Source organism: Pituophis catenifer, unplaced genomic scaffold (genome assembly GCF_029215685.1).
Source record: "Pituophis catenifer annectens isolate HBS135680 unplaced genomic scaffold, rPitCat1.0.hap2 SCAF_4, whole genome shotgun sequence".
Taxonomy (NCBI): Eukaryota; Metazoa; Chordata; class Lepidosauria; order Squamata; family Colubridae; genus Pituophis; species Pituophis catenifer.
This window is the reverse complement of record NW_027256884.1, coordinates 47,792,376-47,814,240: the sequence shown is the minus strand read 5'-3', so window position 1 is coordinate 47,814,240 and position 21,865 is coordinate 47,792,376. Positions and strand designations below refer to the sequence as shown.

Here is a 21,865-nt window from a genome sequence, read left to right as displayed (position 1 = left end):
TCCTAATCTTTGTTCAGTTTCATCTCTACTCTGAAATAACTGCTCAAAGTTCAACTGGGATGGATGGATGGAAGGAAGGAAGGAAGGAAGGAAGGAAGGAAGGAAGGATTATAATTGACAGAGTGCTGTAACTGTTGAAGAGCATTCAAAGACTAACTCTCCAAGCCTTCTATATAAAGACTTAAAGTCATGACAGATCACTTTTCTGAACATTTCTTTTTTTATAGTTCAAACTCCTTGAGAAGTATTTAAAATAATTATGCAGATTGTGTGATTGATATAACCTTGGCAAGATATTTTCAGTGGGAGCTGTATAGTATATAGTAGACACAAAATTGCAGTAGTTCAACTGTGAGTCTGGCTCTATTGGTTCTGAGATAATTTTAAATCAACCTGTCTAACAAAAGCTAATAACAGATTTCACTCCTTAGGGCTTTCCTTGGAAAGTCTCTATCCACCAGAGTTTGAAAATGCCAGAAGTCTGAGATATTTCAAACCAGTTTAAATAACTGCTTCAAACCAAATATCCAACCCTATTCTTTTCAAATTGACATGTGCCACCATCTTATCTCCCTCCAGTTTAATTCTGATATTTTGTCAGGCTTTCACCTTGACCAGATTGGATGCACTACCTTTGCAGTTCTGTGAGTGTGGTAGAGAATACCCTTTTCCATAGTGCTGGAGATGGCTGTCCGGAATTCCTAAGCCATGTGCTCCTTTGTTGCTCTCTTTCAGGAATCAAGGAAGATTTATATTTATCCCATTTTCAAGAACTACACTGGAATTCTTTCATAATCACTTCCTGGGTATTTTTATAATAAAATTCCTTAGCAAAAGTTCCTGGAGTCTTGTATGCTAGTTTAACTAAATCTACTTTACCCTGCAGGAGTGCAGAGCAATGTGGAGATGATCTTGAGAAAAGCATGCAATAGCCATTAGGGCAGTCAAAATAACAACTTAGTCCTGAGAAAGGGGAAAGTGTGAAGAAAATCTTAAAATATTCCAACCTTTGTTCTATGTAATCAAAGAAAGAATAGAGGGGAAATCTGGCAGGTATTTTAGATTCTATTATTATAACCTGCAATACTAAAGTTACATTCCTGCAGCCATTGGGTGTCTATTTCCTGACATAGCCTAATTGAAGCGAAGATATAGGGAGAGAAGTCTGACAATTTTAGGCGAAGGAACCTAGTGTCTAACTAGGAGCTCATAGGCATGTTCCCAATTGTAGAGAGTCAAGTCATTTGGAAGATACACCATCCTCTCAAATTCACAGGAGTATAAGATGGAAAGGACATAAAGAATAGTCAGGCTTACAAGATTCTGCTACCGTAGCCTATCTTAATAAAGGTAGATTAGTCTTCTAGTGAAGTTGATTTCTTGGTTTGGTCTACATTATTGGGTTGATACCACTCTTGCCACATTGCTTTGCTACTGTTCTACTCTCTCCTTAGCCAATTTACTAAACTGAGGGAAAGGGAGCAGATCAGGTCAGAAAAATATGAACAATGCACAAGGACATGACTCACTTTTCAGCTTCCCTCCATTCAGGTTAGTCCTAAAAAGGAACATTGCATATCTTCCCTGTAGCAATGCTGAGGGGAAAGCACTAAAACAATTCATGACATCATCATGAACTGAAGTGCAAATTATATAATTTGAGTCATTTGCATGCTGATGGTCTCTTAGCTGATTCATAGGTATCCAGGCTTCTTCTGCATACCTATAAATGCTCCATGTTATTTCAAAATCACAGAATTATTCAAGTTTAAAAGACTGTTCACTAGAAATATTTTTGCTGTCTGAGAATCTCTTCAGCACTCTCATATTCATGGGAGATTTGAAACATAAAAAGAGAGTGTAAAGATTGAACCGCTTTGCTTCTTTCAAACCTTTTCAACTTGCCAATGAACTGGGGGGGGGAATAGAATGCTGAGAACATGTGCATGGCCACCATCAAGGTCACCACTGTAGGTGCTTGAGAAAGAGATGGACTGTTCCCATAACAAAATGATGTCTCATAATTGGGCAATGTGATCACCCAGGGGTGGGGAGAAGAGGAAGCTATTGTTTAACTAGGCAAGCATTTGCACGGGAAAACCAGAGCTGGTTTTGTTTCTTCAGTACCAAAATGGTGTATCCAATATAATTTTATGTTTGGGAATTCAAAGCTCCTGAGAATGTTTCCTTATTTTGGGTTCACTAGTCTGACATTAAACCAGCTCTCCTTAACTTAATACAGCCTACTTGGATGCCTCCAAGAGAGCTGTAAACTAACAATGACCAGAACAGAGCAAAAATTTGATGCCACAGCGAAGCCTGGATCGAATTCTCCTCAGGAGGCATTGGCAGCAGCCCAAGCTGAACCTGGGACATGGTGGTGACCTGATCCAAGGTGAGGATGGAGAAGACGGAGAAGACACCGGTGCATGAGGAAGTAGTTGTGGCAGGATCCATTTGCCCTGACCCGAAGATGCGATGGCCAAAACTGTCTGTCCCAAGGAATTCCAGACAACCTCAGGGCATGGTACCAGCTGGTGACCACAGTGGAACTAGACATTTTGGAATATTGGCAGCATGCAGCACATGAGAGTCACCTGACAAGGCCAGGAGGGATGCCTCCCAATGAGAAAGGGATGATCAGCTCCTCCTTGCCACCCCGAGATTCAGCCCGTGGCACCTGCCTGGAGCCTGCTTCCAATATGGAAAAGAGGGCCATGGGGCAGCCAATTGCCCAGCTGTGCAACCCATGTCAGCACCAAGGGGTCTGAGCCAGCTGGAGGTCAAGAAAGTGCTGAGGAAGGGAAAGAAGACGTGGGCAGTGCAGCAGTTGATGGAGATCTCTTCCCCCTCCAGTGAGAGGGAAGGAACTCTGACCCCCAGCAAGCCAAATCTGGTCTTTTACAAGAGCAACAGCAAAGGGGAGGATGACCCAATGGGAAGTGGAACCATCACCCCTTTGACTGCCTGGGTAGAGATGCTAGTGCCCCACTCAGGGGCAAGAGGGTTCTTCATGGCCCTGGTAGATTGAGGTTGCACCCACTGCTTGGTTAGCCTGCAAACTGTGGAAAAGATGGGACTGAGACTTTAAAAATTGAGGCAACCTATGAAGTTTGGTCAAGTTGATGCCTTGCTTACTGGGGGGCTGAGCCAGTGACCCTGAAAAAAGGGATCCATAAGGAGACTCTTTGGTTTATAGTAGCCCCCAAAATGGCAGTGACTATGATTTTGAGATTGGGGTGGCTGAAGAAGTGGAATCCAGCAGTTCACTGGAAGGACAATAATTGGCACTGGAGGAGTAAAGCAGGTGGATTGCAAGGTGTAGGGGCACGTCAGGGGTGAAATGCTCCCAGTTCAGATCGGATCACCTGATCCGGTAGTGATGGCGGCGGGTGGTCCAGAGAACTGGTAGCAAAAATCCCTGCCTCTCCCCCCATGCCCAGCTGAACTGCGCAATCATCAGAGGCTTTTTTTATTTTTAAAAGCATTTTTTCTACAATCTCTTCGGCAGAAAAAATGCTTTTAAATGCCTCTGACGATCCCAGCTGAGTTGCCTGATCGGCAGAGGCTTTTAAAAGCATTTTTTTCTACAACCTCTCAGGCCAAAGAGGTTGTAGAAAAAATGTTTTTAAAAGAAAAAAAAGCCTCTGATGATCAGGCAACTCAGCTGGGATTGTCAGAGGCTTTTAAAAGCATTTTTACAACCTCTTCAGCCAAAGAGGTTGTAGAAAAAATGGTTTTAAAAGTTAAAAAAAAAAGTTGGCCACACCCACCCAGACACATTACCCCCACACACAATTTCTAGAAGGCAGCAAGATCCCGTTTGAAGTGTTGTCTGACCACAAGAGCTTAGAAGTCTTAAAAACCTCAAGGAAACTGTCCCACCAAGCAAGTGCAATGGGCTCAGCGCTTTAATCAGTTCAATTTCCTCCTGCCATACTTGCCGGGGTGGAAGAATTTCCTTGTTGATGCGCTCCCTTGGATGCCTCAATATAAAAGCACCTGAGAGGAAATACTTAACTCCATTATCAGCTCCCAGCAACTGGCAGTGCAGGTATCAGCATTGCATCAGCCACTAGCCACTCCTCAACCAGCTGACAGTGCACTGACCGAAAGGCTAAAGGAAGCCTTGAAAGAAGATGCCTGGTTCAAAGACCACAAAGCCAATCTGATGATGAGGGAGGACCTGGCATGGAAGGGAGACAAACTGTATGTTCCAGAGCTGTATCAGAGGATCAGAGATGAGAGATCAGAGCCTCAAGAAGCCATGATGTAAAGCCAGCTGGCCAGTTCAGGTTTTTAAAGTCTCTTCACTTGGCAAAAAGACAGTTCTAGTGGCCCAAGATGAAGAAAGACATAGAAAACTATGTAAACAGCTGCCTGATATGCATGTCCATGAAGCGATTGCCAAGGAAGACTCCTGGATTGCTACAGCCAGTGGCCAATCCCAGCAGACCGTGGGAGAAAATTGCCATGGACTTCATAGTGGAATTGCCTGAGACTAATGGGAGTACTGTCATTTGGACAGTGGTTGACCTGTTTTCAAAGCAAGCGCACTTCATCACATGTCTGAAGCTTCCTTCAATCCAAAGTCTGGCCAAAATATTCATGTAGCACATCTACCAGCTGCATAGAATCCCAAGGTGCATCATTTCAGATTGGGGGTTGCAGTTTACAGCAAAGTTTGGTGGGAGTTCATAAAGCGAATAGGGTCAGCCCACAGATTTAATTCGGGGTTCCATCCAAGCACCAATGGGATGGTAGAATGAACTAATGCAAAAGTGGATATGTTGCTATGTAAACTGTCAGCAAACCAACTGGGCAGAGCTCCTACCTTTCGCAGAAGTGGCTTATAATAACTTGATGCATAGCAGCACTGGGTTCACCCTCTTTAATGTGACCACATTAAGTTTATGCCAATGCCAGGATTTCTGAGGGACCCCCCTCCCTCAGTAGGATGGATGGATACTCAGAAAGCTGTCTGGGGAAATGTGCAGAAAGCCATAAATAAAACCAGGGAATCACAAAAGACTCAGGCAGATCAGAAAAGAGCCCTCCAGAAGGAGTTCAGGTTTGGGGAGAAAGTATACCTGTCAACTAAATACCTGAAGCTGAACCAACTTTGTAAGAAACTGGGTCCCAAGTACATAGGTCTGTTCAAATTATAAACCCAGTAACAGTGGAATTATGGTTACCTAAGGTGCTCAGACAAGTCCATCCAGTGTTCCTCTGTAGCTTATTGAAACCCTTCTGAGGCTCTAAGTCAGACATGTGAAACTCAAGGTCTGTGGGCCAGATCGGACTGTGATGTGGTTAGATCTGGCCTGCAGGGCCACCCTGGAAACAGCGAGGGGCTGGGCCCCCATCACTTCAGCCCTGGCCCACCCCAGCCCAGCTCCCCAGTGTACAGCAGCAGTTGCAGCTCGTTGACCTCACCTGGCCTCACCTTGTCTCGCCCGACCCCGCCTCGCTCCACCTTGCCCCAACCCATCCAACCCAGCCTCACCTAACCTCACCTTTCAAATTTATTAACTACAAAAGGAAACAGTGAAACAAAATCAGCAATGAAGATTTATTTGTTCACCATCAAATGTAAATTTGAGTATACATCTCCTGGATACTCTAATGTTGCCATTCTCAACTTGATTACTCTGCTGACAAGGAATTCCAGGCATTGTAGTTTCAGTATCTCTGGGTGGAAAACTCAATCTTATCCTGTCAAAGTAACAATATAAAAACAATTATCATGAATTCATTGATCAATTAATGAACCCAGGAGCAGCTGGGCCTTGTGGCTCAACAGACTGATAGCATTGTGATTAACACCAGCTGTCTGCAATTACTGTAAGTTCGAATCTCACCAGGCTCAAGGTTGACTCAGCCTTCCATCCTTTCTAAGGTAGGTAAATTGAGGACCCAGTTTGTGGGGGCAATAAGCTGACTTTGTATAAATATACAAAAGTATGAAGACTGTTGCTTAACGCACTGTAAGCCGCCCTGAGTCTCCGGAGAAGGGCAGCATATAAATCAAATAAAAAAAAAAAAAGAAGTAGAGAGGAGAAAGTAGACCCATTTTTACTCATAATATTTAATGGTTTTGTACAGTGGCTCGGCAAGCTTCTGCAGCTTCTTTCTGTTCATTTTGAGCTTTCTGGCTTCCACTGCGCCAGGTTGTTACAAGCCAAACCGTATCCATGGCAACAATAGAGCAAATGTTGCAATCTGGCCCTGATGTAACAAGCACAAAGGGAGCTGTAGGCTGGACCAGGAAGTTCCAGCATGTTTTATTATTTATACTTGTGAGACGGCAAAACCCAACTTTGGGGCTCTGAACTGGCTCATTGTCTGATTTTCCCTAAGAAGGAATCCCAGGTAAGATGGGAGAGGCAGAAGATAGGGAGCTCCAATGGCCCTTGGAATCTCTTTTGTAGAGATTCCAGGCAAAGGCATTTTCTGATCGAATTGGAAGTGAACATGAAGATTTTTTTAAATGTTATAAAGATAGTTCATTTAGTGCTGTAACTGTTCGAAGTTACAAAGTGACTGATGACTTTTTTTCACACTTACTACTATTGTAGCATGCCCATGGTCATGTGATCAAAATTCAGATACTTGGCAACGATTCATATTTATGACAGCGGCAGTGTCCAGTGTAATTTGGGCAACTGTGGCAAGAAAGGTCATAAATTTGGCAAAATTCACTTAACAGCTGTCTCACTTAGCAACAGAAATGTTGGGCTCAATTGTGGTCTTAAATTGAGGACTGTATAATTAGGAAAGAGCTTCATCACTGTTGTTGCAATATTTGAGCTGCCCACCCCAACCCCAGGAAAGATCTTAGTTACCTGACTTTTTCCATTTTTCCCAAAAAGACTACCCTGGAACTGCTGTGTAACAAAGACATTGGCAAGATTTCCCCGGTGTCTAGCTGAACACTTGTCCATGACTCCTTGGTAATATAAAAGTATCACTGCTGGTTTTAGGATGCTTTTCTGAATTCTTAGTCTGATACTCAATTATGAGATTTGCTGGTGATTTTCCATTCAACTAATGAGGTTCAATCTTGCTAAAATGTAAAGCTGAAAGTGTCTTTGGAAAAAGAAATCATTCAGTCCAGTCCCAAATGAATACAGAATAACAGAGTTGGAAGGGACATAGGAGGTGTTCTGGTCCAACCCCCTGTTCAAGATGGCCACACCCATCCAGCCACACCCACCTAGTTGCAGCAAACTGGCTGTGACCACCAGCCATGCCTACCTAGCTGTGTGAGACATCATAGTCTTACATGCAACTGGCACTTTGAGGGCAACCATAATCCTGATGTGGCCCTCAATATTCCCGGTAGGTTATCAAGAGGGAAACAGATAGAGACTAATAAAGTTTTAGTGTTACTTTGTCCAAAATCTGGATTTACCTTATTTGCTTAGTTCCTGCTTATATGCTGTTCCAGTCCAGCAGGATTCTGAGTGGCTTACATTCTTCTTGTAGTAAAATGAAAATAGTAAAAACAATATAATTAAATAACCAATCATAATAGCAAAAACATAACAATAACAGTAGCAAAAGGTACTATGTCCACCAAGCAACAATAAACTGAAATGTAGTTCCAATGGACAGGGAGAGATTTCTAATTTATTTCAGATTTCTTCCCATGGCTTTCTAAAAAGCCCTGTTTTGTGACTTTCCTAAAACTCACCAGGGTGGAAGTTAGTCTATTCTTAGGAGTTACACTATTGCAAAGAAGAAGAATTGCAACTGAACCCTTGAATTGAACATAGTTATACAGCTGTATAACATGCACTTCTCAAGATTGCACATCTAATCTCTGATTCTGCATAGACTGTCTGAATATAAAACTATCTTCTCCTTTTTCAGGGCATCATCCTTTTTTATGCAGTCAAAAAGATTCACATAGAGTGCCCAGCATAGATATTGCTAATAATATTAAGGAATAAAATAGCAATTCCATTTAATTTTCATTCTATCAATCTGTTATGACCCAGGTGGTCAAAGCAAGGCAGGCCTCTAGAGAGCCCTTTATTGTTCTAAGTAAATGTTCCAAAAAATGGCCCTCCAACAACTGGTAAGACTCCACCCCATGCTACCCTCAGTTCCCCAAACAACAGCCCATATATAACAAAGAAAGTCCACAGAGAAGGAGCACACTCACAGGGCAAGGTCCAGGGTCCCAAGCCCAGTCCACCCAGTTAAGCAAGTCCTCAGGGCAAAGACAAGGTACAAGGCAAAAGGCAGCTCTTAAGGCAAGGCTGCTGACCAACAGTCAGGGCCGGATTTAGATGAAAAGAGGCCCTAGGCTATTCCACTTATGAAGCCCTTTCACCAGTGGTGGGATTCAATTTTTTTAACAACAGGTTCTGTGGGCGTGGCTTAGTTGGGGGTGTGGCTTGGCAATCATGTGACTGGGTGGGTGTGGCTAGCTGGTCACATGACTGTGTAGGCATGGGTAGCTCGTCATGTGACCGGGTGGGCGTGGCTATGTGCATAGACTTTTTTCAGAGGGCTGAAAAAAGTCATTTCTGACTGGGCCTCGCACTTTTGACCGGTCCTCACACTTATGACCATCCTCACATTTATGCCCGTGCAGCTTTCTTAACAACCATGTCACTCATTTCACAACTGCTTCTCTTCACCATGGTGACAAGATAGGGCAAAAACGTAAAATGTGAGGACAGTCGTAAGTTTGAGGACTGGTCAAAAGTGCGAGGACCAGTCAGAAATAACTTTTTCAGCCCTCTGAGTAGTCCATATGCATAAAAGGATACAGCAATAGAGAGGGATGAAGGAAGGGAAGGGAAATTAGAATAGGAGGGAGGGTAAGAGAGGGAGGAAGAGAGGAGGAGAAGGAGAAAGGAAGAGGAAGTAGGGAGGAGAAGAAGAGGGGGAGGAAGAGAAAGTAAGAAGGAAAGAAAAGAGAGAGGTGGTAGGTTTGAGGAGAAAGATTACTGTACAATAAAAAAGATGAAAGGGAAAAAAGTCAACCCCAAACAAATATAAAGATATTAAGATAAAGAATGAATTGTTAAACTTTAAAGAATAAAAGAGAACAAATATGAATAAATAACAATAATTAGAAACACACATACAAACATACAATGTATTTTCTTTGAACAGAATATTTGGCCGGTTCACAAATTTAAACAGTGTTTAGTCATTTCAATTAAATTTACAATTTCTATATTTCCTTTTTGCCATATTTATTCCTCATCTATTTTTGTAAAAAACCAATATTACCCTTCATCCTCATCTCTAATCTTAATCAAATTCAATTTTTCCCTTCTATTCTATATTATACCCCTTCCTATTGTCATCTATTTTTATATCCATCCTCACATTGGTTAATTATGTAATATTAGTTGTTTAATATAAATTCAACATTTTAATATAAATCAATTAATTATATAACTACCTTTTTTGTATATTAATCAATATGAACATGAATATTCCAATTATTTCCATGCAATCCAATTTCTTACAAATCAATTAATTATATTTACCAATAATAATAAACCAAATAATTTCCCCCATATATTCCTCCAAACCACAACTTAACCATTTCTGCTTTCAACACAATATACAATTAATAGTATCTCAATTATTACAATTCCCTAGTTAAATAGAGCTTTTTTTCTTTTGTGTTTTAAAATCTCCTCTTTTTCCCTAAATTTCCCGTTGTTTGCACCTACCTTTTTTGGTGAGGAAAAAGAAAAGAAATCTGCCTGCCTAATTTTCCAACGTGCAAAGCCAACAGCCTGCTTTACTTTCTCTTTCGTTTTTCAGTATAGCTAGGGGGAAAAAAATCTGCACTCTTTCCAAGCAAGCAGAAGAGCCCTGAGCAAAACAGCTGAGAGCAAATCAGCTGGGGGTCGGGAGCCGATCTAAGCAAGGGCTAATTAGCCTATGCTGAAGCTCCGGGGGCCAATAAAATTACAAAAAAACACCGAACCCTTTGTTAAATTGCTGGCTCCCCTGCCCCTGGCCCACCACTATTGATTGGCAATGAATAGTGGTGTGGAGGGGCGGGGCAAGCCAGCAATTTAACAAAGGGTTCGGCTGCACCACTGGCTCTAGGGCGGCCCTTTGAAGCCCCGTGGCAAGAATTTGAAGTTTTTTTTTCCTCTAGCCATCGGAGGCAGCAATAGATGGGGAGTGGGCGGGGTAAGCGAACGGCCGGCGATCCAACAGAGCAGAGAGTGAGGGTGAGTGAAGGCGTGGAAGCTGCTTTCTCCATCCTGCTCTCTTGCGTCCGGAGCCCACGTGGATCCCAGGCAGCGGAACTCAGGCTAGGGAAGGGGTGGGCAATTGTGGCTCTTTTACAACCTGTGGCCTTCAACTCCCAGAATTCCTGAGACAGCCAAGCTGTCTCAGGAATTCTGGAAGTTGAAGGCCACAGGTTGTAAAAGAGCCACAATTGCCCACCCCTGGCTACGGTAGGCTGGCGCCGCCCGGGTGGGAGGCGAGGGGCGGGCGAGCCAGCAATTTAACAAAGGGTTTGGCCGAACCCCCTAGAGCCCCCAGAATCCCACCACTGTGTAGGCCCCTCTTGATCTTGAGGCCCTAGGCTGAAGCCTAGTTAGCCTATAGGAAAATCCGGCCCTGCCAATAGTGGTGCTGATAGGCAGCAGATCCCCTCTGATTAGGAACAGCTGCCTCTCCCACTTGATCAAAGGGCATTTCTCTAAACTTAAGAGAAATTGGTAGACTTGGCTACTGAACATATTCATTCATTCATTCATTCATTCATTCATTCATTCATTCACTCAGTTTCATATTTCTATAGCTTTCCATCTCACGATCAAGTGACCACTACCAGGTAGCACTAATCAAAAGCCCCTATCACAATACTTCTCTTATTGATAGATATCTTTCTTCCCAAATCTCTCTGTAGCAGACCACAATGAGAGCTGTGGTGGTGCAGTGATTAGAATGTAGTACTGCAGGCTAACCTTGCTGATTGCCAGCGGTTCGAGCCTGGCTGGCTCAAGGTTGACACAGCCTTCCATTCTTCTGAAGTCAGTAAAATGAGGAACCAGATTGTTGTGAGCCGCTTAGAGAGGGCTGTGAAGCACTGTGAAGCACTATATAAGTCTAAGTGCTATTGCTATTGCTATTGTCAAAATAATGATACACGCACATTGATATGCACACATCATCATCACATAAATGCTATAGTTATATGCTTGCTTTCTGGATGTAAGTACTGACATCTGAATGATGATATCATCATGCTATCATGTATATTTTGCTTGCCCTCTTCTCAACTCACAAAAACAAAAACAATGTGTGTGCCTCTACATCAAATGTGAGAGCTGTAAGGCAAAGGTTTATTCTGGCCCCTTAACTCTTTAGTCGAACAGCTTAATGGGCATCCACATAAAAATATGAACAAACATCTAGCAATTTTACTATATGCACATGATATAACAGTACTTGGCTTAATTCAGTATAAATTCTCTAATGTTTTATTGTTATTAAGATGCAATTACAATACCTCACTAAAATATATTTTTAATGTTCTAAATTTATTGTATTTTGGGAAGACATTATTTCCCATATTAATCTGACTTTGGAACAATGTGTAATACTTTAAAATTCCTATTGCATATATTAAATAAGCTGAATACCTGTGCTCCGCTACGAAACTATGTGATTGGGCTTGATAGATCGACACTTATAGCTTGAAAATTAATGAGTAGTTATGATCAGCCTCTCCTCTCCCCTTCAGCCTTGTCCCACAGAAGCCTATCCTATCCTATCCCCCTTCTCTCCCTCAGTCTTGCCCCACAGTAATGTCTCCTATCCTATCCCCTTCTCTCCCTCAGCCTTGCCCCACAGAAGCCTCCCCTATCCTATCCCCTTCTCTCCCTTAGCCTTGACCCACAGAAGCCTCCCCTATCCTATCCCCTGGTTGCTGCTGTGAAAGTAAAACTGAAACTCCTCTCCTCTGCTTGTGTTTTGCATTTGGAACAGATTTATTTTCAGGTGGAGAGGGGAGTAGAACTCCTTGGCATCAGAGACCTGTTTTGAAAGTGAAATAATATTTGCTGTGTGAGCAAGGAGACATGCCATGGCTTAGCTTAACTGTTCCATAGTAAAGCTTCTTGCTGCTGTGAAAATAAAACTGAAACTCCTTTCCTCTGCTTGTGTTTTGCATTTGGAACAGATTTCTTTTCAGGTGGGGAGGGGGAGTAGAACTCCTTAGCATCAGAGCATGTTAATAATAAAGTAGGAAATACTAATGCTCTGATGGTCATTTCAAAAAATCCTTTCTTAGTGAGCTCCTAGAAGCTAAGAGGAACATACGTGGCAAATTTCAAGTTTGTAGACTTTATGGTTCTGGAGATTTTGTGATGATGCATGAGTAGTATTTCACTTTTATATATATAGATATATATTCCCTACATGGAAGTGGCTGCTAAATAACAGAAATGGATGCTCTATGTCAGGGGTGTCAAAATCGATTTCATTGAGGACCACATCAGGGTTGTGTTTGACCTTGGGGGGCCAGGGTGGGCGTGGCTAGCTTGATGTCACTCATGTTGGAGGTGCCTGTGGGGCCAGAGCGCTCTGCTTTCGGCTACAACAGCTTCCTGCAACCCTCTGCCAGTGAAAATGGAGCTCAGGAGGGCCGCCTGGCAGAGGCACCATGGGCTGATCCTTTGCTGTTTCCAGGGTAGCCCTATGGGCCAGATCTAAGCACCCCATGGGCCAGATCTGGTCCCTGGGCCTTGAGTTTGACACCCCTGCTCTACAGTATTTTCTAATCAGAAAGAAACTTGATATTTAAACATTACAAAAATAAATTTATTGCTTCAATTATTCAAAAGATTGAAGACCTGGTATTAATTCTAATGAACAAGTTCCTGACAGATGTAGATTTTTTTTACTGACTATAAAGAAATAGGATTATCCTTTATTGAAACTCTTGTATAAAATTTTATATATAGTTTAATATATTTGAAAAGCTCATATATGTTTGTTGTTATACTTGTTTTGCTTTTTCTTTCATTTGTTTTTTTTTTCTGTTAGCTTTTCCCTTTTCACTTCTCTTTAAATAAGAAAAGCAAGAAAGAAAGGCCAGAAATGTATTAACAAGGGAGATCAGAGCAGCAAAAAGAAGCTACTCTGAAAAGCTAAAGAATCAGTTCTCAACAAATGAACCAGCAAACATGTGGAAAACTCTTAAAAATATCACTGGCTACATCAAACCCAGGCTGAAGGAAATCAACAACTGGCAGATGATCTGAATGTGTTTTACTGCAGGTTTGAAAGGAAACTACAGCCACCTATCTCCACAACCCCCATCTCAGACACACCAACAACAGCCAAGCCTCCTACAACTGATCCCATCACATTGGGTTCACAACCCCTAGTGATCACAGAAAAGGAAGCGCGAGACCTATTTCACAGACAAAAGCCAGGAAAAGCTCCAGGCCCAGACAAGAAAACTCCTTCTTGTTTAAAGCCTTGGTGGTGCAGCAGACTAAAGTGCTGTTAAGTGTTAGCACTTAGCTGCCAGCTTCCTGCAATTAGTGCAAGTTCAAATCTAACCAGACTCAAGGTTGACAAGGTTGACTCAGCCTTCCATCCTTTCGAGGTAGGTAAATTGAGGACCCGGATTGTGGGGGCAATAAGCCAACTTTGTATAGAACAACACCACTTAGGGGGGGCCGAAAGCCCTAGTAAGCAGGTATATACAAAAAAGTATGCAGGCTATTGCTATAATGCATTGTAAGCCGCCCTGAATCTAGGGAGAAGGGCGGCATATAAATTGGACTAATAAATAAATGATAAATAAATAAATAAAAGTCTGTGCTAACCAATTGGCCCCCATCTTCACCCGAATCTTCAATAAATCACTAGAGATGTGCTATGTTCCTTCTTGCTTCAAACACTCTACTATCATCCCAGTGCCGAAGAAGCCCACCATCAAGGAACTGAATGACTACAGATCATGAAAACCTTTGAAAGGCTAGTGCTGTCCCACTTAAAAACCATCATGGATCTGCTCTTAGACCACTTGCAATTTGCATACCAAGCAAATAGATCAATAGATGATGCTGTTATTATGGCTCTGCACTACATCCTACAACATCTTGAATCTCTAAAGACCTACGCAAGGATCCTCTTTGTAGACTTTAGTTCAGCATTCAATACCATCATTCCAGACACTCTTCTAACTAAGCTAAACCAGCTACAGGTACCTGAACACACTTGTAAGTGGATCATAAGCTTCCTAACAAACAGGAAGCAGCAGGTGAAGCTAAACAGAATCACATCAGATACCTGTACAATTAGCACAGGGGGCCCCCAAAGCCGTGTGCTCTCCCCACTTCTCTTCTCTCTGTATACCAAGGACTGCATCTCTAATGATCCATCTGTTAAACTACTGAAGTTCGCAGATGACACAACAGTGATCGGTCTCATTCGAGACAATGATGAATCCGCATACAGACGGGAGGTTGAACAACTAGCCTCGTGGTGTGACCGGAACAATCTGGAACTGAACACATTCAAAACCGTAGAAATGTCGGTAGACTTTAGGAGAAACCCTTCCATACTTCCACCTCTCACAATACTTGACAACAGTAGAGACCCTCAAATTTCTAGGTTCTACCATATCACAAGATCTAAAATGGACAGCTAACATCAAAAACGTCATCAAAAAGCACAACAAAGAATGTTCTTTCTGCGCCAACTCAGAAAGTTCAAACTGCCCAAGGAGCTGTTGATCCAGTTCTACAGAGGAATTATTGAGTCTGTCATCTGCAAATCTATAACTGTCTGGTTTGGTTCTGCAACCCAACAAGACAGACACAGACTTCAGAGGATAATTAGAACTGCAGAAAAAACAGTTACTACCAACCTGCTTTCCATTGAAGACCTGTATATTGCACGAGTCAAAAAGAGGGCTGTGAAAATATTTACAGTCCCCTCACATCCTGGACATAAACTGTTTCAACTCCTACCCTCAAAACGACGCTATAGAGCACTGCACACCAGAACAACTAGACACAAGAACAGTTTTTTCCCGAATGCCATCACTCTGCTAAACAAATAATTCCCTCAACATTGTCAAACTATTTACTCAGTCTGCACTACTATTAATCTTCTCATCTTCTCATCGTTCCCATCACTCATCTCCTCCCATCTATGACTGTATGACTATAACTTTGTTGCTGGTATCCTTACAATTTATATTGATATTGTTTCCTGATTGCTTATTTGTAACCTATGACTATCATTAAATGTTGTACCTTATCATTCTTGATGAACGTATCTTTTATTTTATGTACACTGAGAGCATATGCACCAAGACAAATTCCTTGTGTGTCCAATCACACTTGGCCAATAAAAATTCTATTCTATTCTAAAAAAAAATTAATTAAAGCCATAATGCCCAGTAAATCTAAATAGGACTTTTGTACGCATAAGTTGTGCATTTACACATGCATGAAATGGCAAGTGCACAAAAATACAGCCTATGGACCCATTTTATCCATTGTATCTGAAATTCACTAAATGGAGAACTACTAAACTGAAGGTTTACAGAATATGATGTTAAACTTGAAATGCAAGGTATGAGCATATGGAGCCTTTAAACCGCTGAAAGACAGACCCAATGGGAATCTATGTTGCATGATAAGAAGGCCTGATAGATTTATGCTCCCTTATATGCTTGGAAAACAGATGCAATAACCTAGAAAGCCATCTGCAAATTTCTCAGAAAATAAGCTTTTAGTCTAGCCTGAAATAGAGTATGAAGTCTACCATCCTGGTTGTGAATCATTCCTACAATAATCATTTTAAATTGCAATGAATTATAGCAAAAGAGGATCTAATGATTGAACATTATACTTCTAGGGGCAGTAAAACAAAATGGAAAGTATTGCAAATTGTTGGCTTTGTAAACCACTTAGAGGGGGCTATAAAGCACTATGAAGTGGTATATAAATCTATTGCTATTGCTATTGCTGTACTGGTAATAAGGTGCCATTGCACTGAATTTGGTGGGATTTATTTTTGAGCAAGCATACTGTATTGAGGGTAAAATAGCAAACAACTTGTAAGGAAAGATTGACCTTGAATAAGATTACTGAGAAATAATTTTATTTCAATAGATCTAGTTCAATCAGGAGAAGTTTCCTTCATTCTAACTTCCTGGACAAATGTACTGTTAACTGTAATACCATTCTTAACAACTCGATATATGTTACACAATCCTTAAAAGTCTTCACTGTAAATCAACAAATGAACCTATGCTATTAAACAAGTTTTCCTGGTGTTTTTTTCCGTGAAACTAGGGTTACAGCAGCAGGCTTCAGTTTTCATATCACTCTGCTAATCATTCATTGAACACATACGCTTCCATTCCATGGTGCAGAAATGAAATTACAGTATCCCACTAAAACATTCCAAATACTCTCACCACCATTCATTCCAAAGGGTAGGAGGTCTGCCCAAAAATTGCAATAAGGAAAAATTGACAGAAATCATAGAGCTGGAAGTACAAAATGCATTGGGGGCCTGTGATTTAAAGAGCTTCTGAATTAATAGGATCGTTCACTCATGAAGAGGGAATTTCAGATTTGTCCTATATAATTATTCCTCCTGACGATGCTGTAGGGCAGGGTTGTCAAACTCGGTTTCATTGAGGGCCAGATCAGCATTGTGGTTGTCCTCCAGGGGCTGGGGGAGAGGAGGGGTGTGGCTGGGATGGTCACAGCTGACTGGGTGTAGCCATCTTGATGTCGCTCAAGTGGGTGGTCCAGGTGGGGGCCAGGCGGGGTTGGGGAGGGAATCCAGCGGTCTCCAGTGGGTGGGGCAGGGAATGGGAGGCTCATCCCATGGGATGAAGTGAGACAAGGCAGGGGGCAGGGTAGCCAATGTGCCTTCAGCTGCTTTCAGCACTGCTCGGTTTCCCACCCCACCCCTACCAGGATGGTCCTGATCGAAGCTGGGCCAATGTAGGGAAGACAGTGGGATTAGTTTGGCCAGGCAAATTATTACACACACACCTGCTATCAAAGTGGATTTTGGGCACTGTGCTGCACTACAATGGAGATACAGACAATGGAGCGGCTGACACAAGGGAAGGAAGAGGAGCAGGGAGAAGAAAGAGGGAAAGCTGCCTTCTCCTTCCTTCATGCTGGCCACTCTGTTGCCTATTTTTCCATTGCAGTGCAGTGCCCAGGATCCATTTTGATAGCGGGGGTGGGTAATTTAACTGGTTTACCTGAACCGGTGCAAACCAGCTGAATCCCACCATTGCATGAAACTTTTATATGTACAATGTTTGTGGATGTAAAACTAGTGTTAAATAAGAGGACAATATTCAATTGTACTCCTAGAAATTATTAACACAGTTTCAACCAAAAGTCTAATCCCAGGAAACATAGATCCACACTTTGCAATATCTTTTAAATGCTGCACTAATCACAAGTTGACTTTAATAAGTAAATCCACCTGTTTCCTATGCTGGCCTGCTGTTTCATTAAGGCCTCTCTTCGATTCTGTTTTTGGAATTCATAACAATAATAAACTATATTAGAACACTATAAATGTTTCTGAACTCTCAGTTCTATACTTTCCTTCAAAGTAATTGCATTAATAATCACATCATAAAAATGTTTTGGGTGTTTATGAGGACATCTTTCCCAATTCATGATGAATAGATTCTTACTTTTTCTTGGCAATTTCATGTGCTACTGAAAATGTAATCAATTCATATTTCCTACAAATGACAATGCATTTTAGGTTACCTCAGTATCTAAATACCAACTGTCTATGTGCAGTGGTGACCTTGATGGTTTCCATGTCTCTCACACTCTTCCCATTCCATTTCCCCCTTCCCTCCCCCCCAGTTCATTGACAAGTTGAAAAGCATTAAGGTTTGAAAGAAGCAAAGCAGTTCAATCTTGACATGCTGGCTCTCTGAAGGAAAAGGGCACCTGGAAAATATTAAGCATAGATTAATTGTTAGCATTTAGGTGGTCTTAGCCTTCACTATTCTCTTTGGTCTCTGAGGGTATTTTGCATAGAATCTTCTTACTAATTCATCTGCACTGACATTGTGGACACCTACACACTCTGCATCAGCTGAGAAATACTCTTTCCACTGCACTAAATATTGTAATTTCCCCTTAAAGTATCTTGAGTCCAGTATCCTCTTTATCTCATAGTGTTTCACCACCACCACTACCATCACAGGAGGCAGACACTTCTCCTTGACTGGTCTTAGCTTGAAGCCTTGGAAGGGCTTCAATAAGCTACAGTGAAACACTGGGTGGACCTGTCTGAAGCCTCCCCTGGATTTATTATACACATGATGGGGAATGGACCTATGTGCTTGGGACCCAGTTTCTTACAAAGCTGGTTGAGCTCCAAGTATTTTGTAGACAGATGAAGTTTCTCCCCAACCTGATAAACCTGAACTACTTCTGAGGGGCTCTTTTCTGATCTGCCTGTCTCTTTTGTGACTCCCTGGTTTTATTTATTGATTTCTGCACAATTTCCCCAAGCAGCTTTCAATTTATCCATACATTCAGCTACTGTTACTGAGAGAAGAGGTTTCCTCGGGAACTCTGGCATTGGCATAAACTCAACTCCCATGGTCACTTTAAAAGGGGTGAATCCAGTGCTACAATGCACCGAGTTATTATAAGCCACTTCTGTAAAAGGTAGGAGGTCCGCCCAGTTGGTTTGCTGATAGTTTACATAACAACATAGGTATTGCTCCACTATTGTGTTAGTTCATTCTACCAACCCATTTGTGCTTGGATGGAATCCGAACTAAGTCCCTAAGATGACCTTACCTGCTTTATGAACTCCTGCCAGAACTTTGTTGTAAACTGCACCCCCCTCCCCCTTGGTCTGAAATGATACACCTTGGCACTCCATGCAGCTGGTAAATATGCTGCATGAGCATTTTGGCCAGACTTCAGGCTGAGGGAAGCTTCAGACATATGATGAAGTATGCTTGTTTTGAAAACAAGTCAACCACAGTCCAAATTACAGTGCTCTCATTACTCTCCGGTAATTCCACCATGAAATACATAGTGATTTCCTCCCATGGTCTGTTAGGGTTGGCCACTGGCTGTAGCAACCCAGGAGTCTTCCCTGGCAACTGCTTCATGGACACACACACTGGGCAGCTGTTTACATAGTTTTCTATTTCTTTCCTCATTTTAGGCCACCAGAACTGTCTTTTTGCCAAGTGAAGGGTTTTTACAAACACAAAGTGTCCAGCTGGCTTTATGTCTTGACTTCTTTGTAGGATCTGGGTCCTTTGGCTGCTGGAACATACAGTTTGTCTCCCTTCCATGTCAGGTCCTCCCTCATTGTCAGGTCGGCTTTGTAGTCTTTAAGCCATTCATCTTCCTTTAGGGCTTGTTTTAGCTATTGTGTAAGCATGCTGTCGGCTGGCTGAGGAGTGGTTAGCCACTGCCGCTTTGCTGAGACCTGCACTGCCAGTTACTGGGAGGGAATGATGGAGTTAACTATTTCCTCTCAGATGCTTTTGTATTGGGGCATCCAAGAGAGAGTGCATCAGCGAGAAAATTCTTTCCCCCTGGCAAGTATCAAAGGGTAAAATTGAGCTAATTAAAGTACTGGGCCCATCACACTTGCTTGGAGGATAGCTTCCTTGGGGTCCTTAAGGCTTCTAAGTTCTTGTGGTCAGTCCACACGTTGAACAGAAGTGTTTGAATGAGAATGTTTGGAAAACTCTTTGCTCTTTTCCAGTGCATGCTTCCTGTCAGTATATCCTGCACTTAAAAATGATGGACTACTGACAGCTCTGAGTTTACAGAATGACAAATACTTATCTCTGATGACACCATTCCATTCTTAACAAGATTTGCAATTCCAATTATTTCCACTGCAAGGTAAGGCATCATTGCTGTTGATACTCAGCCTTTAAGAACTTGCATAATGACAACAAGGAAGTGATCATGGATATTTTTTAAAAAAAAATAAAACTTATATTGCATCCATGTTATTCACTTTCTATAAAACAAGTGAAATTCTTTCCCTAATCTATTCAAATATATGCAGAATTGGATAAGGAACCAAACCATGGATCAGTCTTATTGGATATTATTTCTAGAATGTCAAAGCAGATTCCACTCCCCATATAATGTGGATATTAACAATTAAAAGTATAGGAAAAAACAGTGGAACAGAATGGAACATATGACCAACATAGCTAAACATAGCAAAAAAGCATAGTTCTGAAGAAAAGTTCAATAGTTTAATAGCTTTCATTACATTTGAAAGTGTGCATCTGAATACCTATTATGTCTTATCCAAGGATAGTAGACATAATTAGGACTAGTTCTCATTATTTAATTTCAGCCATAATGATTAAGCCAAGCTAAATGCTATTCAACAATTATATTTACTTAACCTGGGTATAGCATTAGTTGCAGTAACAAATCTAGAATGCAGGTATTGGGATGACCTCTAGATCAATGGACTCCAATCTTTCTGGCTTTGTGGACCAGTGGAGATGGAGGAGAGAGAGAATGGTTCCACATGAGCAGCGGGTGCTTCCATGGCCTAGTTCTGAACAGGCTGTGGTGTAGTAGGGGGCCAGGGCCTGGGGTGGGGGATCCCTGCTCTAGATAGCAGCAAAAGACACTTCACAGCTTTGCTGCCATCTAATGTTCAGTGGATGAAGCATCCCAGATCTGATAACGATGGGGTAAACATATTGTTTGAACCCATCCATTGAGAAGTGCAATGAACTGGAAACAAAAATATTCAGTCTTCCGTTTCAGTCATACCAGAGAGAGACCCATAAGTATGAGGTTCATGCTCTTAATATGGAATTATCATTTAACATATGCAAATGTAGATAGTATCACAGGAGTACAAAAGTACACGGATAAGTTTACTAGCATAGAGTTGAGACCAGTTTTATGTCAGGCATTTATGTCTGGGCTGAGAAAGATAATCTTTATTATCATCTAGTGTCTTTTAGGTTTTTGCAGCTTTGATGTGGTTCCTCAATTTTACATGACTTTACTAAGTGGAGAGGAAAAGGGAGGATTTGTAGAAGTTTTAAGGAAGCCAGTGGAGATTAGAAAGCCACATGACTTGGGATCAAGCTCAGGTTTGCTGAATCACAGGGTATTCTGGAGTTCAACACAAATTTTTCTCAGATTTACTAGCAGATTTACTGAAAGTACTAGCAAGTTAACTTTTGTATTCAGCCCTTTTCCTTGGTTTTTGACAAAAATATCTCAGTCTGCAGCTGGCTTTGAGTGAGAAAAATATAATCTTAAATTTCATTTTCAGCTACCTGAACATTGGGTTTAAGAATCAGTTTAATGTTTTTGATTTGGAAACTGGTAGGAGATGTCTCTGTGTTTTATTTCTCATTTAAAGGCAAAGACACTGCAGGCAAATAATATCTTCAGGGGTCCAATATTTAAAATACACAAATTCTTTCATTGATTTTTTTTCCTGAAAATCCATCTTCTTTGAAATTGTATGTTTGCTCTTGCTTTTAAATCATGAGAACTTGACAAAATGGATGACACCTATTGACTTACCATAATAAATCACATGATGGAAAAGCTCTTTGTAATATATATGTGTGTGGGTGTGGGTGTGTATTCTTCATGCTTTTTGTAACTCTATATATCTAATTTATTTATGATCAAGAGTCTATTTATAGCTGAAGCATTGCAAAGGTATTTGTATGGTAAGATGCTATCTATGCAGTTTTTTACTTCTTTTTCATTAATGAAAAAGTATTTGTAGTAACCTTAACTACATAACCATCAGAAGAAAGCTGTATTATCTGTTTCCCCTCTTATATTCATATTTGCATTCACAAAAT

The 21,865-nt window shown here is 41.4% G+C and overlaps 1 long non-coding RNA gene across 2 annotated transcripts in view; it reads right to left on the bottom strand.

The window, feature by feature from the left end:
• Positions 1-5,558: 5,558 nt before the first annotated feature.
• The window catches only part of LOC139316727 (uncharacterized), a 34,337-nt gene continuing 18,030 nt past the window's right edge, over positions 5,559-21,865 (bottom strand). The window contains exons 2-3 of one of the 2 annotated variants that reach the window (XR_011600388.1): positions 7,415-7,481; positions 5,559-5,715 (exon numbers count right to left, since the gene is read on the bottom strand). This is a non-coding gene — a long non-coding RNA (uncharacterized lncRNA). The remainder of the gene's footprint in view (positions 5,716-7,414; positions 7,482-21,865) is intronic. The other variant, XR_011600389.1, reaches the window with a different exon arrangement.